At 34.4% G+C, this 16,036-nt stretch overlaps 1 protein-coding gene across 7 annotated transcripts in view; it reads right to left on the bottom strand.

The window, feature by feature from the left end:
• The window catches only part of ZBTB20 (zinc finger and BTB domain containing 20), a 489,101-nt gene that overhangs the window by 70,760 nt on the left and 402,305 nt on the right, over positions 1 to 16,036 (bottom strand). For all 7 annotated transcript variants that reach the window (XM_087937277.1, XM_087937279.1, XM_026708907.2 and 4 more), the window contains one exon: positions 2,187 to 2,317. The gene's annotated coding sequence lies outside the window, so the exon portion shown is untranslated. The remainder of the gene's footprint in view (positions 1 to 2,186; positions 2,318 to 16,036) is intronic.

Here is a 16,036-nt window from a genome sequence, read left to right as displayed (position 1 = left end):
CTTACTGCATACAAAATTACATAATTTAAATTTCTTTAGATCTTAATTTAAACTGGAAGTAAGATGGAAAGTTTATTATTTATTCTTCCTCTACATTGATCTCAGTTTAATGTAGCTAGTAATTAAGTCCTCCTAAATGAAGGACAGAAGTATAAGGATGAGTTGTTCAGTTGAATACTGAAAGAGAAACAGTCCTTACTACTTCCCATCTTATCCAAACCAATGAGTTTAACAAGTTAAATTACGACTTTATCATTCTCTGCTAATCATTAAAAAAAAATCAAAAGCAGAACGTTACAATGGGAAGCAAAGAAGTAAATTGCTATAGTAGAACTCTCAGGCGGGAAGGAAGGAAAGAAAGTTTACTATAAAAACCATAATGTAATATAGCAGTGGGTTGTTGTTGTTTTTGCAATTATAAAGACGACCAATATGAATTTTAGGATGCAACAATAGTATAATACCTTCCAGGAAATAGAAATTACAAGTTCCTGCTTATTCTTTGCTAGTCTGATTCTGGATACTTCCAGATTTTGCTTTGATTTTGCACCAATTCTGCTCTAGTGTTAGAAATGTAAGGAGAGTTAGTAATGTCTTAATGACACCATGATTAATATATAATTAGCTTGGATTTCCTCTTTGTTGAATCTACTCATTTTCAATCTACTTAGAAAAAAAACAGTAAGGAGGAAATGAGCAAACCAAGAAATGCAATTTTTCAGCAGGTGCAGACAAAAAATGTAGAGTTAAGACAAGATGGTACATGTTGTTCTTGGATAAGATTGATTACATGTACCTTCTTTATCTATTGCTTGCTGTGCATTAATGAATGTAGATTCATATTTGAGACCTTTAAATAAAATGTTCCTTTTCTTTCAAATATTTTTTAAAAGTACAAGCAGAGATATCATGGGCCTTCAACTTTGTAAACATTTTTGATAGAAAATATGTACTAAAATTACATAAGATACCTCATTCAATAAAAAAGGAGACACTTAAATGTAGCTAGTCAATTTTATAGTTACTACTGTCTTCTATTTTACTTTTGAAGGAAATTTCTCTAAAAACAGTAGCCTAGAAGATAAAAGACTGCTACAAGAGGGCAAGGACCTGTTCGTGAATTAGTCTAGGTCTAAAAGTTTATGTTACAGAAGGATAGATTTTGACTAAACAGTAGAAAAAAATGCTTCATGACAAGAGCAGTTTAACAAAAGATGGGGAAAGAAGGTAGACTCAGCTTTGGTGGAGGTTTTCTAGTAAACTATTGATATGATTTCTCAACATCGTACAATATGCTTTAGATCTGGATTTCTTACACAGAGGAAGACATTAGATGATTTAAAAATCCTGTTTAATTTTAATCTCCAGATTATACACATTTATTTTGTTCAGGATGCAATCATTGTAATTACTGTTTTACATTAATTGTGTAAACTATGCAATTACAACATGATTTGTGTAAAAAAGTAACAAAAATATTTTCGTTTATTATATACCATTATAGAAAAATGATTTCTCAGTAAGGGAAAATTTAAAAGTGAATTGAAGCCATTTTATTTTCTAGAATCAGAAATATTTAATAAATTCTGTTGGAAGAAAAATTCACATGTAACTTTAAAATATAAAAAATAAATAATTTATTTTTTGTTTAATGCAATCTAAGAATGCCACCATTAGTATGTTCATAGGCCATTATGTATATTATGTGAAGTTAGTATTCATATAGATCAAATCTTATGTACTGAAATATTTTTTTGGTTTTCAAACATACAAAATATATTACTAATGTTTGTACATGTATAGCATAAATACTGATAATATGAGGATGAAAGCCACAGTTTAAATAGATTTTTTCCCTTGAAAAGAGTCTGGATTAGAGTTGTATCTCTGCCAACTGATCTTCTCAACCCTTAAGCACAGATAAATGGCAGTATCTTCACCATCTGCAAAACAAGCATTTCTACATACCATATTTCTGAATGATTAGGCATTAATGGTTTTGGGATGGGTTTAAAACAAGTAAAATACATGAAATACATGAAAAACAAATAACAGCTGATCCACATGTAGATTCAAGACCAACTTTTCAATAGAGCGAAGTTTAAAATATTGAAACAATACAATTAAAAAAGAGAAATACATGAAATGAAATAGAAAATATACCAAATGGAGTAACCCCAACTTACATTTGAGGAACCAGTATGGGCCCTGTAATTAGAACAAGAGCTCAGGATGAATGTCTGCAAATTCTGCTCTGGCTCTTATGTAGCTTGGCCAACATGGACTTCAACAAAGCTATGTGACAATGCTTGTTCACCTGTAAAGTAGAATGTATTTACTTCAGTACTTATATGACAACATCTGGAAATTTATTAATAATTCTAAAGAATTTACAGAAGAACCTAAATTGCTAATCGCAAACAAAAATCTGGAAAAAAACATACTACTGCAAATTAAACAAAAACAGAATTGAAAGATTTATTAAACAATGCTCTTATTTGAAACAGAGTACAACTAGGAGAACTTTCTGGAGAAAAAAAACCTATTTCTTACTTGTTGATAAAACAGAAAAACCTGATGCACTTCTACAGCTAAATATTTATAACAAGAGTTTATAGATTATGAAGGGTAGAGAGGAAATAGGCCTTTCCTACAGAACTAGTGACACCATGAACACAGAGTAAGGAAAAGGCACAACCTAATATATGCAGGATGTTCAATACTTTAAAAGTCTCTGCTAGCATTTAGAAATGGGTCTAGAAGCAAACAGGCAATCAGTGCAGGTGTGTTAAGAAAAGAGTAATTTGCCTCTTATGGCTCATCTACATACGTTAGTGGGCTGCAGAATTTTGAATTAGACGCAATTTCTGAACAATCTTTAAAGATAACCACACCTAGCATACTGCAGTAATCCACATGGGAAATTTTTGTAACCTGAATCTCCTGAACCAAACCCTGATTTGATGGAAATGACTGGAGGCAACTTATCAAACTGATAAAAGGTACTAATCAAATACATAACTGCTATCTAGGAACCTTGCAACAATATAGGTTTTAACAAGTGCTCCAGTCTACAAAATGTTTCTTTATGGGAAATACAACCATATCAAAGCCACACCAGCTTTAGGCAATTTTGTTTTGTCTACATTAATCTTTAGTAACTCACTTACGTCTTCATTCAAGTATTTCTTCAAGAAAAATTTTCAGTTTTGATTTGATTGAAATCAAAACAGAAATGTTATCATAAAATTGATATCAGAATTCCCAAGAAATAGAAATAAATTCCCAGCAACTAAATTCAAAAAATTCAGAAGTAATACAAATAAAATCATACAACAAAGAATAAAAAATTAAGTCATTATCACTATTAATTATAAAATTGTTTGAAGGGTGTTGAAGTTTTTTTTAAAATGATGATTCTATCAAGTATTCTGAATCTGTAGTTGATGTTACTGAACTACAACTCCCAACATCCCCCAACAATGGCCAGGTTGATTCAACAAGGTATGAAGTGTTAAAGTTCTTAACTCTAAATGTGAATTCTCATTCAGGTTTTCCTATTTTTGTATCCTTCAGTGAAATGTAGCCATTTTGATAGTAGCTTGTTATGTGCATTTATACCTTAGATATTTTAAATAGTTTACCTGTTTGATTTTTTTAATGTATGAAATTAAAAGTTGATATAGTTTTTCCTTAAGTTTCATAATTTTAAAGTGCACTTTAGTAATTATCATGTAACAAAATTCTTAGAAAATGATGCAGATATTTACATATATTTAGAACCTAGTATATAAAAGGAATATGTAAGAGGAAGAAGAAAAAGGGATTCCAATCAGGGAGGAAGTTGAAGTAAAAAGTAAAGTAAAACTAAAGCAAAATGGAACTTTTTTAAACGAAAAACCTTCACTATTATTATTATTTGGGGAATTAGTGTCCAGAGGATAAAATGAATAGAATTTGTCCTTTTTTGCTTGTTACATCCTTAACATGTTGTTATACTTAAGACTGATGTATGAACTCTGTAACGTTTAGGACTCAGAAAGTACTTAATTTCTTTTTAAAGAAAAACAACAGCTGATCCCCTCCCAGGCAAAGCTTTTGGCAACTTTCTAAACACACATAATTTTCTTTGGTACATCCTGATTCTCTGGCCAGAAAAATAATTATAGAACTTATTTGCTGCAGGAAAGGAGAAGAAACACTTTCTCACGCTACATCTGTATGCTTTCTGGGATACGTGGTAGAGATTAACAGATCACAGAGAATTTTATTATTTAGAGTAATGAAAAGACTGCATTAACAGACTACTTCCTTTGCTACTCATAATATGGTCAGAACTTTAAGAGGCTGCCAGAGTATAAAATGAGTCTTTCAGGTATGCCAAGAGAATTCTTAATAGGACCGAGTTCAATTTAAAATTTCACTGACAACAATAGAGGGTATAGAGCCTTACACATCTCAGCTATCACATAAAAATTATATTCTGTAACTTCAGAAAAGTTGTTCAGAACAAAAAGTTAAAAAGTCTTTTGTTCAAAAAAAAAAGTTAAGAAAAATAATGGGCCAATATATAACACAAAAAAAAGTTGAATAGTAAGATTTAAATCTGAACTTTTATTAGTCTCAAAACTTAAGGCAGTGTTGAAGTGAACTAGTGTAAAATTGTTAAGATATACCAAGTATTTTTCAAGCAATATCTGATCTTTTAAAAAAGCAATGCTATATTATGCTATTTTATAAATTAACAACGGGAAAAATTATAGTTTAATTTAAAAACACACCTATACTGCTTTATTCAATATATTGTTTTTAAATAGAAAGGAGAACATATATAGCATGTAAGTATTACCTGAAAAGTTCTAACAGTACAACCTTATGCAAAAATAAGCCTTGGTTTGAAGGAACCACGTATAGGTAAATAAGAATAAGATTACAGTAACTGATTCCTAGGAAGAAATGTTTTACTTATGTAATATTAAGAACAGCAAAACTGAACCCAAACGACAAAGCTCCCTCAATTGAGGCTTATCACTAGTGAATCACCGCTACATTTTATTTCTATAGAAGCTGTTCTATTCCTGAAAAATATTTAATTACAAATCTGTGAAACTTTAATGCTTATCGTGCTATTATATTTTTAGTGGTTATCTTGCTACGGGCCTTTAAACTACACTAATGTGTACCAATGACACACATATAACATAAGCTAATTTTTCACTTGGCAAAAATACATCCACATACATATGTAAAGTTTATCACACGCTTTCATGTTCATTACCAAAAGTCAAAACAAACTCTGTTAAGGATGAACATATAGAACTACTTTTTATCATTAAAGCACTCAATTGTAATTTTCAACAAAATCAACGAAAGTAACACTTTATTGCAGGATAGGAAAATGTTTACCTTTCAAAAGGACAAACTTAAGTTTTTTAAGGAAATATTATCAGATATATTAAGTAAACATACACATTGAACAGGTGTCAATGTCAAATTGTTAGGAATACAGAACATCAGAAGACAGAATTACTTTCTATCCTTGCATATGAGAAAATGTCAAATATGTATTTACATGCTGAATACTGTAGACCAGTCACATTCACAGCCTTGACATACATAGGCAGATAAATCAATAATGTAATTATGATACATATAAAAACACATATGCACATGAGATATTGTGCTTACTTCGAAATCAATTTTTTCTAAGCAAGATATGTCGATATGAAGCTTTAATGCAAACCCAAACCAAATCATTGCATTTAATTACAGAATTTCCAGTCATATTTATATGGCAGAGAATAGGTCAAAAGGGGAAAAAGGAAATATTTGAAAATGGCTTAAATTTATTACAAGAGGTCATAGTTTCTGAAGAAATGTCTGCTTTTCCAGGACATAAAGTATGATACTATAATGGGTCAACACTGGACTTGACTGTGGAAGCTCAATAAGGATGCTTAATAAATATAAAGGCAATTTGAAATCCAACACCTCTTCATTCATATATATATGCCAGTGTTCTAATTTTATTATTTATTTGGGGAAAATCAAAAAAGAAGTTATTAAAAAAAATGACGATCTCAGAATTTCAAACTAGTAGTGTTAATGGAAACAGAGTTAATAAAAGCCAGTATATAAATGATTAATGAGACACAGATGATACATATCCAATTTGGCTCACAAAATTAAAATATATCTCTTAACTCAAAATGGAACACGGGATCTTTTAATTTTGGGGGGAAATTAACTCTAGATAACTAAGTATTTGTTTACTCATATACATTGTATATAGCATACATATACAACAACAAGTTGGATTTGAAGGAGCTTCATACAAAAACAATTTTAGAAGAAGAATGGAAAATAATATTTGTTAAATAAGAGATACAATCTTTGATTTGTTATAGTTTTCTGAGTATTATACAGGTTTCTCACATAGCCTAATTCTGTACAATTTCATATAAAAGACTCGTTCGTCATATAACTTTCAAGTAAATATACTTAGGAAATAGGAACATAAAATGTTTTCAGTGACAGCATTCCAAATGGCAACCTTATCAATATTTGGAGTTCCTGGAATTTCATGTTAAATTATATGAAATAATAAGGAAGTCCAGCATAAACACTGGTGTAGTAAACCAAATTTATAAAATCTAAATATACCCTATCATTGGAAAAATTACTTAAGAACTTTTCTGGGAAGTTCAGCAAGGAAGAAATAAAGATTAGAAACATTTTACAATATTTCGAACTTCCTAAGAATTGTGAGTAGAAAAATTCACATGCCTTTTCTTTCCACCTTTAAGAATAAATATATTTCAAAATGCTAAGAAATCCATAATTTTTCATCTTACTTTAAGTTATATTGTAAGTTTTGTTTTTCCTCAGCGGGACTTTACTTCTGGCTGAACTTCCACTATTAATCCACTTGGATACATATAGATCATAAACCTTTGGAAGTTAATTTTCAAAGTGTGATATAAATTTTACACAGGTATAAATGACTATGCAAATCTAATTTATATATTAATATAAATTACAGCATTATATTTCACATTAGGAAAGATGACTCCTAGACACTGTTGCAAAGGAGGAATGCCAGAAAGAATCTGTAAACATATGAAATGTATACACAAGAAAAGGCAATGTAAGCACACACCTATTTGAACTAAATTTGGGCAGTTAACTTTAAATCAAATTGGGGAATGATTTTTTTTTGTCTTTATGTGAAGCATATAAAAAAGTAAAGGAAAGCAAAGATTACACATAGGCAGAAACACAGAAGTGAGCAGGGAAAATAGAATTAAAGGAAAACAGGCCCATTCTGCTAACAGGAGCCTAGCTAAAGGGTCATATGATATCTAAAAGCACAGGACATGTCGCCAGGAGCTGGAGAGGATTGCTTGAAGGAAGAAAGAGCCAGTGTGTTCCTACTCAAAGAGCTTTTCTTTCCATTTTTTTTCTCTCTCCTTCATCTGTTTCCCTCTCTTTTCTTCTCTACTGTGAATACCCTAGTCTTACATTAGATTTAAAAAAAAAATCTTAGGAAAAACCTATCCTTTCTCCCTTTTCTGCATGCAGGTATCTGATGGAAGATTACTGTTAATGAGAAGGGGTTTATATAGATTTTGGCACTGACTTCTGTTGCTACTTTTGAGATTCCAGATAGAAAACAGATATATATATTCAGCTGAACAAAATAAAGCAAACAAAATAATAAAAAATGCAGAAAATATAAATGTTCCTATTAATAAAGAAGTTCAAAGATATTACTTATTTTTATTAATTTTAATGTAAAACAATATGGAAATATTGCAATTTGATATTTTATTTTCATTAAGATAATTGCAAATAGCGCAGTTAAAAGTTACTCAATTTCTACTATTTTTAGAAAGCCAAATATATTAGCTTCCAGTACTTCTGAATCATCGACTTTTCACAAAATATTTCAGGTTCATTCATGGAGAGTAGGGAGGTCTCCCAAGGCAACTTATATTTACATGGTTTAGCTAGTTTCACTTTTATTGTTGCAATAAAGTTACTGCGTTATAGTAGTAAAATGTACAACTTATCTTTCAACCTCATTTGTATACATCTTTCCTCCAAAATAATATCTATTAGTATGCGAGATTCCAAAATGTGCAGAAAATGTAACTTATCGCCTCTTTAAAGAAAAAGATATTACTTGTAATATTATCAAAACAATTGCTGTAATTACTTTCATCTATTTAAAATTATATTTAACACAATGATAGAGATCATATACTCCTATTTGCTGTAGTAAACTGCTATTTTATTAGAAATGGGTATCAGTAGGAATGACTTTCATTAAAAGCAACTCCTTTTGAGCTTATGTTCCGAAGCTTGCATGGTTGAAATATATTTAATAGCATGAAAATAGATCATTTGATTCATTATCTTATATTACTAACCAAAATAATGCTGTTTACATAGACATCCAAATACATATTTTAATATACATAAAATATGTGTGCTCAAAGCATGTAATATATATATAAAACCAGGTGCAAAGGTGACAAGTAGATAGCAAAACAATTTACAATTCTGAAAAGCCTTGCAAACCTTTTTATTCAGAAGCAGACAAACCATACACACTTTCCTTCCACACAGTACTAAGTTTTGAAGGCCAGGTGGCCAAAAGCGGAAGAATCTCCCAGTCACATCCTAATTTTGCTTAATTGAACCTTTCCTATTCCCCTTACCTCTATTGCCCAGGTAAAATGCCTTGAGAAGTAGAAAAAAGAAAACAGGGAGGAAGGAAGAGAAAAGGCAGAGAACAGCCTAACTTTTATGTAAGGAACCCCCATCAGGTAAAAGTTAGCAAAGCAACAGCTACATTTAAAAAAAAAAAAATTGTTGTTTTGAAAAGGGCTAACAGGAAAAAAAATGAAACTATTTCCTCCTTTTTTGCATTACGAAGGGGGAAAAAAATCCTTTTTCTTTTTTTCTTCTTTTGGTGCTGCTACGGATTCTTTTCTGTTCGAAAGAAGAGGGAGGACCTTAAAAACAGAGGGGGGAACATCTTAAGCGTCAAGCTCGCAGTCCCCTCTTTTCCTTTGTAAAGAACTCTTTGTTCTCTACTGAAAATGCTGGAGGAAGGAGAGAGAGAGAGAGCGGGGGAAAAAAAAAACGCCGGGCAGCGACTCCCTGAAACAAGTGCAAAACACTTAGAGGCTTTTGGGCTGGCCAGGAGCCAAGAACCCTCCCGCTGTCTGGTTAGGAAAAGAGGAAAAGGAGAGGGGAGAGAGAGGCAGTGCGCGCGAGAGAGCGGGAAGCGCGGGGGGGGAGAAAGAGAAACATTGGCGCTTCCTTTAATAGACATAGGAAGCGGGATTTTTTTTTTTTGAAAACTGGCGGTCAAGCGTTAAGTAACTCCCCGCCTAAATCCACCTGCTCAGAATGAACTTGGGTAACCTCTTGGGGAGGGGGTGCCTGAAGAGAACCACCTACTCCAGACTCTTTTTCCCCTCCGCCGCTGCTGCCCTGCTCCCATTCTTCTTGCTCCCGTCACACCAATGCCCACGGCTCTTCTTCCCCCACCCCTCGCAGCAATAACAAACACACAAAAAAAATGCACGCTCGCTCCATCTCCTCAAAAAGAAGAAGGAAAGATAAAAGAAAAGGCGCCTTTCCTCTCGGTTGCGACGCGATGATAAGGGGTAGCGAACATCTCATACCTGGTGTGAATGCTAATCAGTCAGGAGTTCTTCTTTTCCCCAAGACAGGGAACTGTATCCTTCCAAATTTATTAGAATCTCCTCCACTGCCTCTTTCAAAAACCTTCTTTGTCACCCTCTTCCCAAGTCCTGATAGACTTTTTTTTAAAATAAAAAAAAAATGGCTTCGGAGCTCCTTCTATTCTTGATATTGATTCTCTCTCTCTCTCTCTCTCTGTCTCCCCCCACCCCTCCTCCTTTCTCCTGTCTCTGTCTCTTCTGAGTGGTCTATTGATAAGTCCCCAGAGGCACTGGGTCAGCCTGCCCGTAGGAAACCAGACACAATGCACAAATCTCCGAGTGCCATTCTGCCATCAGCAAGCAGACCACGTTTAGGAGAGAAGAGGAAAACACACACACACACACACACAAAACAGTAGAGCAAAAGACACTGTGTGTGAGTGTGTGTGAGTGAGTGAGTGAGAGAGAGAAAGAGAGAGAGAGAGAGACTGATTGGAACAGGAGGGAGTGAGAGAGCGATACTGCCAGTCAGGTTAATCATCCCTACTTTAATTAGCTGTTCGGCTTAGACATAAAACAATTGAATTTGAATAATCTGTCAGTGGGCTCGGCTGAACCAAAAGGGAAACGAGAATATTACAAAAAAGCTGTTGGTGGATTCTGATAAGCTAGACTGGAAATCCTCAAAGGGTAACTATTAAAACTTGCACAAAACAAAAAGTATAAATACAAATAAAATTATAGCATAAGCTAATTCTCTAACAGCTGTAGATCCCCATCTTTCTCTCTGCCCCCCATTAGATGTAGATTAAATGCAAACATATAAATTCCAAATATATTCAGATCTGTAAGTTGGAGAAAGAGAGAGAGAGACAGACAGGAATAATGCAGCCAATATTTTAAAAATAAAACCTACAAAAACTTTTTTGAATTTTCCTTTACAAAAAAAAATCAACATTGTCAAATGTGTATACCTGAATTATGGTGGGCTACAGTCACAATAAAATAACAGGGCCTCCTTTACCAGAAGGAATCAGATGGACATTACCTAGTGTATTTCTGGAGGCTAAAACAATAAAGACTGGAAACAGTGCCTGTTTCACTTCTTCCTGAAACATAGCAGCCCTGCTCAGTAAAACCAAAGGCCCATCTTATTCAGCATCTACTGACCATCTATTTACAGCTTATGGTTGTTATGGCTGAGATATATATGCTTAGTACAAAATCAGAATAAGTACAGTAGATTATCATTATTGCTGCCAATTGGAGTTTCCTTCTTGATACAAGTAGCTGACTCCAGAAAAGGGACTTTTGTTTCTCACAGTGGAGAGAAAAATAAAATGCTTTTTCCTCGCATATAATGCTAATCTTGTTACCCCAATCCATAGACACATAACATAGCATAACAAGTGCTACTGGACCGCTGCATCCCAAAAAGAACATTTATTGGTAAAAAAGAACCAGCTGCTTAGAGATGATTTTTCACTTAAGAGATAAAATACTAGGGCAAAATTAGACAATAAAATAAATTTGTGCCATCTTGTCTTATTTTTGGTTTTTATTTCCTTAATTGTTAGGAAATAGTGGTACTATATGTTTTGGAATCATTGTTCAAATGGTGAAAGGCCTCCTTGTTTAAAAAAATCCACAAATATAGGGAAAGGGATTTAAAACAATTGCAATGAAACCAGTGGAGTTCATTTATAATTGCCCTATATCTTTGTGAATTGCTTGCATTTTTTAAAAAAATAAAGGAATAAGGATTATCCACACCCTCCATTTGGTGGTTCCAACCTGGTTCACCATTGTTTTCACTCAACTGACAATTGCTCTGGGAACAAACAGCTGAATAGCAGCACATTCTGGCCCATTCTACTGGCCATGAGACTGAGAACTATCAATTGCTATGCAAGCAAGAAGACTTAACATGGAAAAATCACCATAGCCCATCTAAATAAAAATGCATTTTATAATTTACCATTCTGGTCAATTGTTTACTGTGTGTGACTTCATTTTTAGTTAGTAAGTTTATAGATATTATAATCTAGCTTCTCAGTATCTATTCACATAAGCAAAGGAAACCATAGAATTAAAAAAGAGCAAAGTCTGTTGTAATAAGTAGATAAGAGTTCATGAGTTCTATAGACTGAAAGGCAGTGCTATGTAGTATGAATAAGCAATCTATTATAATACAGAAAATCTTTCAGAAAAGTGGAAAATTCTTACTTAAAAAAAGAAAAAACAGGTGCAGAATAATTTACCTTGGATGCAATCTGAGGTACAAATGGATTACTCTTGGTGATAAGACATCATACTGAAGTGTGCTGTACAGCAGGTGAAATATTTATGACACCTCTGAAAATCTGCCATAAATTGTACCTGAAAGAGGGAAACCATGTAACATGCTATTGCATGCTGTTTGTATGTTTATAGAATTGTAATTGCAGGAATATTCCAATCTCGGATGGCAAACCTCAGATAAAGAATGTTTCCAAGCAAATACAACTCAGGTAAACAAAGTCACTAATCTAAAGGAGGATTAGAGAGAGGAAGTAAACATATGTTAGACTTTAACTAGAGATAATTAATTGTATGGATTACTGTGCTAAACAGTAACGAAAGTTAAGCAGTAACCAAAGTTAACCAGTGATGGAGGATAACTAAAAATGTGTATAAATGCAAGACTAGACTCCCAATAAAGATCATCATGATTCAGTTGTTCATGATCAAACAACTCGACTGCCTCGTCATTACAACAAGTGGCACATGAACAGGGACCCTCTTGCTTCGTCCGGCAAGGATTTGGTACACCTTCAACCCTTTGTGGTTTCTTCAACCTTTTGGTTTCTGTAAGTATGGGGTCTTCACTTTCTGAGGAACAAAGGAAGCATGTAGATGAATTAGGCTATTTGTTGAAGAAAAATAATACTGAGGTACCACAGAGAAATCTCTTAAGGCTGGTCCAGGAGATTGCAGCTCAGTGCCTCTGGTACCCAGAAAAGGGGTCTTTAAAATTAACTGATTGGGAACGTATAGGGAAAACATTTCATACTGAACCTCGAGCAAAAATAGAAGTTTTGCTTGTGTGGCATTTATGCAATTGAGAAATTTGGTCACAATGAACTTTCTCTTTTAACACCTCCACCTTCATGTATACTAATGCTGTAATTTGTCCCCCTTCTTCACCTGAATATATGTCTTCAATTCCCTCAGCTCCTGCAGATACAGGGCAAAAGCCTCCTGACTCTATTGTTCAGTCTTCTTTTCAGAAAATGGTAGAGACTTCTAAAAGGGATGCCTCTGTCTCAGGAACAGAACTTGCAGAATTACTGTCTGTTTGTCCAGTACAATATCGTCCTGGTCAGGGGCCACAGCTTGGACTGCAAGTAGCAGAATGGGAGCATCTGCCTTATCAGATCGTAAGAGAGTTAAAAAAGGCAGTTACAGACTATGGGATTAGTGGAAATTTTACAAGAAGACTTGCAGAAGGAATAAAAAATGGTTATACAATGATCCCTGAAGATTGGAAGCAAATATTTTGCATGATTTTAACATCCATGCAATATGTGGTTTGGGAGAGTGAATATATGAGACATGCTCAAGTTGCTGCTTTAGGAGGGGGAGGAGCATATACAGTTGAGCAGCTATTTGGTTCTGGACCATTTGGTACAATTTCAACTCAAGTTGTTCTTCCTCCAGCTACATTAACTATTGTTTCTGAATGTGCCTTTCATGCTTTTCATAAGGTACCCCAAGCTGGAGAACCTGGAGCAAATTTTTCAAACATTCGACAGAATGCCAATGAGCCTTATGCTGACTTTGTTGAGTGTCTGTCCAAAGCAATTAGACAGCAGTTTGATCATCAGGAAGCTGCTGGTGAACTTCTTCGTCAGTTAGCTATTGAAAATGCTAATACAGATTGTAAAAGAGCTTTACAGCCATTAAAGGCTATTGCTCATTACACTCTGGCAGATATGCTGCGAGTCTGCAGGATATTGGATCACAAACTTATAAAATGCATATGTTAGCAGCTGCTATTCAGAAAGGACAGTGACCAATTGGTAACTGTTTTAAGTGTTTTAAGTGGCCACTTTCAGAAGGACTGTTGTTCTACACCTTCTATGCCTCAGAATCGTCCTTCTAAGAAGTGGCCTATTTGCAAAAAGGGATTTTATTGGGCCAATCAATGTCAGTTTCAAACTTGCCAATGGGTGTGGCACCCACCCAGAATCTAAAGTGTGCCTTTCCCATCACTGACTCCTCAAGCAGTCTCTCTCACTCCTCCCCAGCCACAGCCGGTAGCGCTAGGATCGATTTAATCACTCAAGAGGAAATTGAGTTTAAATTTCCCATGGAAGTTAAAATAGTTCCTTCTCAATTTAAAGGTCCTCTTCCTTTGGGATTAGTTGGCTTAATTTTGCCTCGTTCTTCTGCACACAAAAAGGGCTGTTTTGTTGTGCCTGGGGTAATAGATTCAGATTACACAGGTATCCTCATGATTCAGATTTGGGTGAATCTTCCTCAAGTTCTTCCTTGTAATTCTTCTGTTGCTCAATTGCTTCTTCTTCCATATGAAAATCCATCTCCTGGTATAGGTAATCGTGGGGATGCAGGATTTGGATCAACTTCTTTATCTGTAGGCTTACTTCATCAGCTGAACTCCTCTCATCCTTTGTTAATACTCTTCCTTAATAAACAACCATTTCAAGGGTTATTGGATACTGGAGCCGATGTTACTGTCATCTCCTCTTTACAGTGGCCAGTACAGTGGCTAAAAACAACAGTTTCTTTATTGTGGGGAATAGGAGGTTCTACAGCTGCTTGGCAGAGTGTTCAAGAAATTAATCTTACAACATCTGCTGGTAAGTCCTTTTTCCTACAACCATACATTCTAGATATCCATACTAATATTTGGGGCTGTGATATCCTTTCTCTTCTTAATGCCCATTTGATTCTTGATGATGGCTCTTCCTCTTAAATGGCTCTGTTCTACGCCGGTTTGGGTGGAACAATGGCCATTATCAAAGGAAAAACTCGCTGCTTTACAACAATTGGTTCAAGAACAATTGGCTGCTGGTCATATAGAACCTTCTACTAGTCCTTGGAATACTCCTGTTTTTGTTATAAAAAAGAAAAATGGGAGACATAGAATGTTGCACAATTCCTCCATTCCAATTCTTCCTGAATTACAAGTACAGAAATCATATACATTAGTACAATGGCAAAAATTACTTGGCTTTATTAATTGGGCACACCTATTCTTCTACATTACAATTGGTGATATGTTGCCCTTATTTCAGTCTTTGAAGGGAGCACAATCACCAGGAGATCTAGTTGTATTAACTGATCCTCAAAGAACATGCCTTCAAGAAATATTGAATAAGTTTAAGCATCGATATGTGGACAGGATAACATCCTTAACAATAGGACTTTGCTTAGCTATTCTTCCCACTACACCCCTACCCATGGGATGTTTTTATTCTAATGCGTCTCCACAAGCGGTCAACATTCATGAATGGATTAATTTGTCAGCTACTCGGCCTAGAAACATTTATCCTTATCAATCAGCATTAGAGGATTTGATTATTAAGGTCATAAATGAGCCTTACATCTTACAGGACAGGATCTCATTAGCTTAGCTTTCACTCGTACAAAAGTTGAACATGAGCATTTGATGATGATTTCAGAATCATATCAGATAGCCTTTTCTCAATAAGTGGGAAACTTGTTGTATTCTTTACCCAAGGATCTTAGAATAGTGGTTACTACTCCTTTAAATCCGTCCTTTTCTTCCATTTTTGTGCAAAATCCTATTTCTAAAGCTCTTAGAGTCTTTACTGATGGATCACCTACAAGGGGTGTGGTTGTCTGGCAGATTAAACAACAATGGTATTCTAAATTTACTGCCATGCAGACTTCAGCTCAACATGCGGAGCTGGCTGCTGTGATTTTCGTTTTACGATTGTTCAATGATCAACCTATTAACTTGATCGTTGATACTCAATATGTGTATTTAGCTATGCAATCTCTTCCCTTTTCTTATTGTGCTCTCTCTTTGGATAAGGTTTTGTTATCCTTGTTTTTATCTTTAAAGAATAGTTTGGAAACTCGCTTGTATTCTTTGTATGTAGAACACATTCGAAGTCATACTCCCTTTACTAATGCCTTGACTGAAGGAAATTGGAAGGCAGATGAATCCTTAAAGGATGTTGCGTCTTTGTTTGCTGATCCTGTTGCTAGTCATTCTTATTTTCATCAAAATGCTAAATCTCTTGCAAAGCAATTTAAAATTTCATTATCTCAAGCCCGGGATATTGTCCATGCTTGTCCAGCTTGTC

Source organism: Pseudonaja textilis, chromosome 7 (assembly GCF_049901715.1).
Source record: "Pseudonaja textilis isolate UNSWEBS1 chromosome 7, rPseTex1.2, whole genome shotgun sequence".
NCBI lineage: Eukaryota > Metazoa > Chordata > Lepidosauria > Squamata > Elapidae > Pseudonaja > Pseudonaja textilis.
The sequence above is the reverse complement of the archived record's forward strand: the minus strand, read 5'-3'. Positions and strand labels throughout refer to the sequence as shown.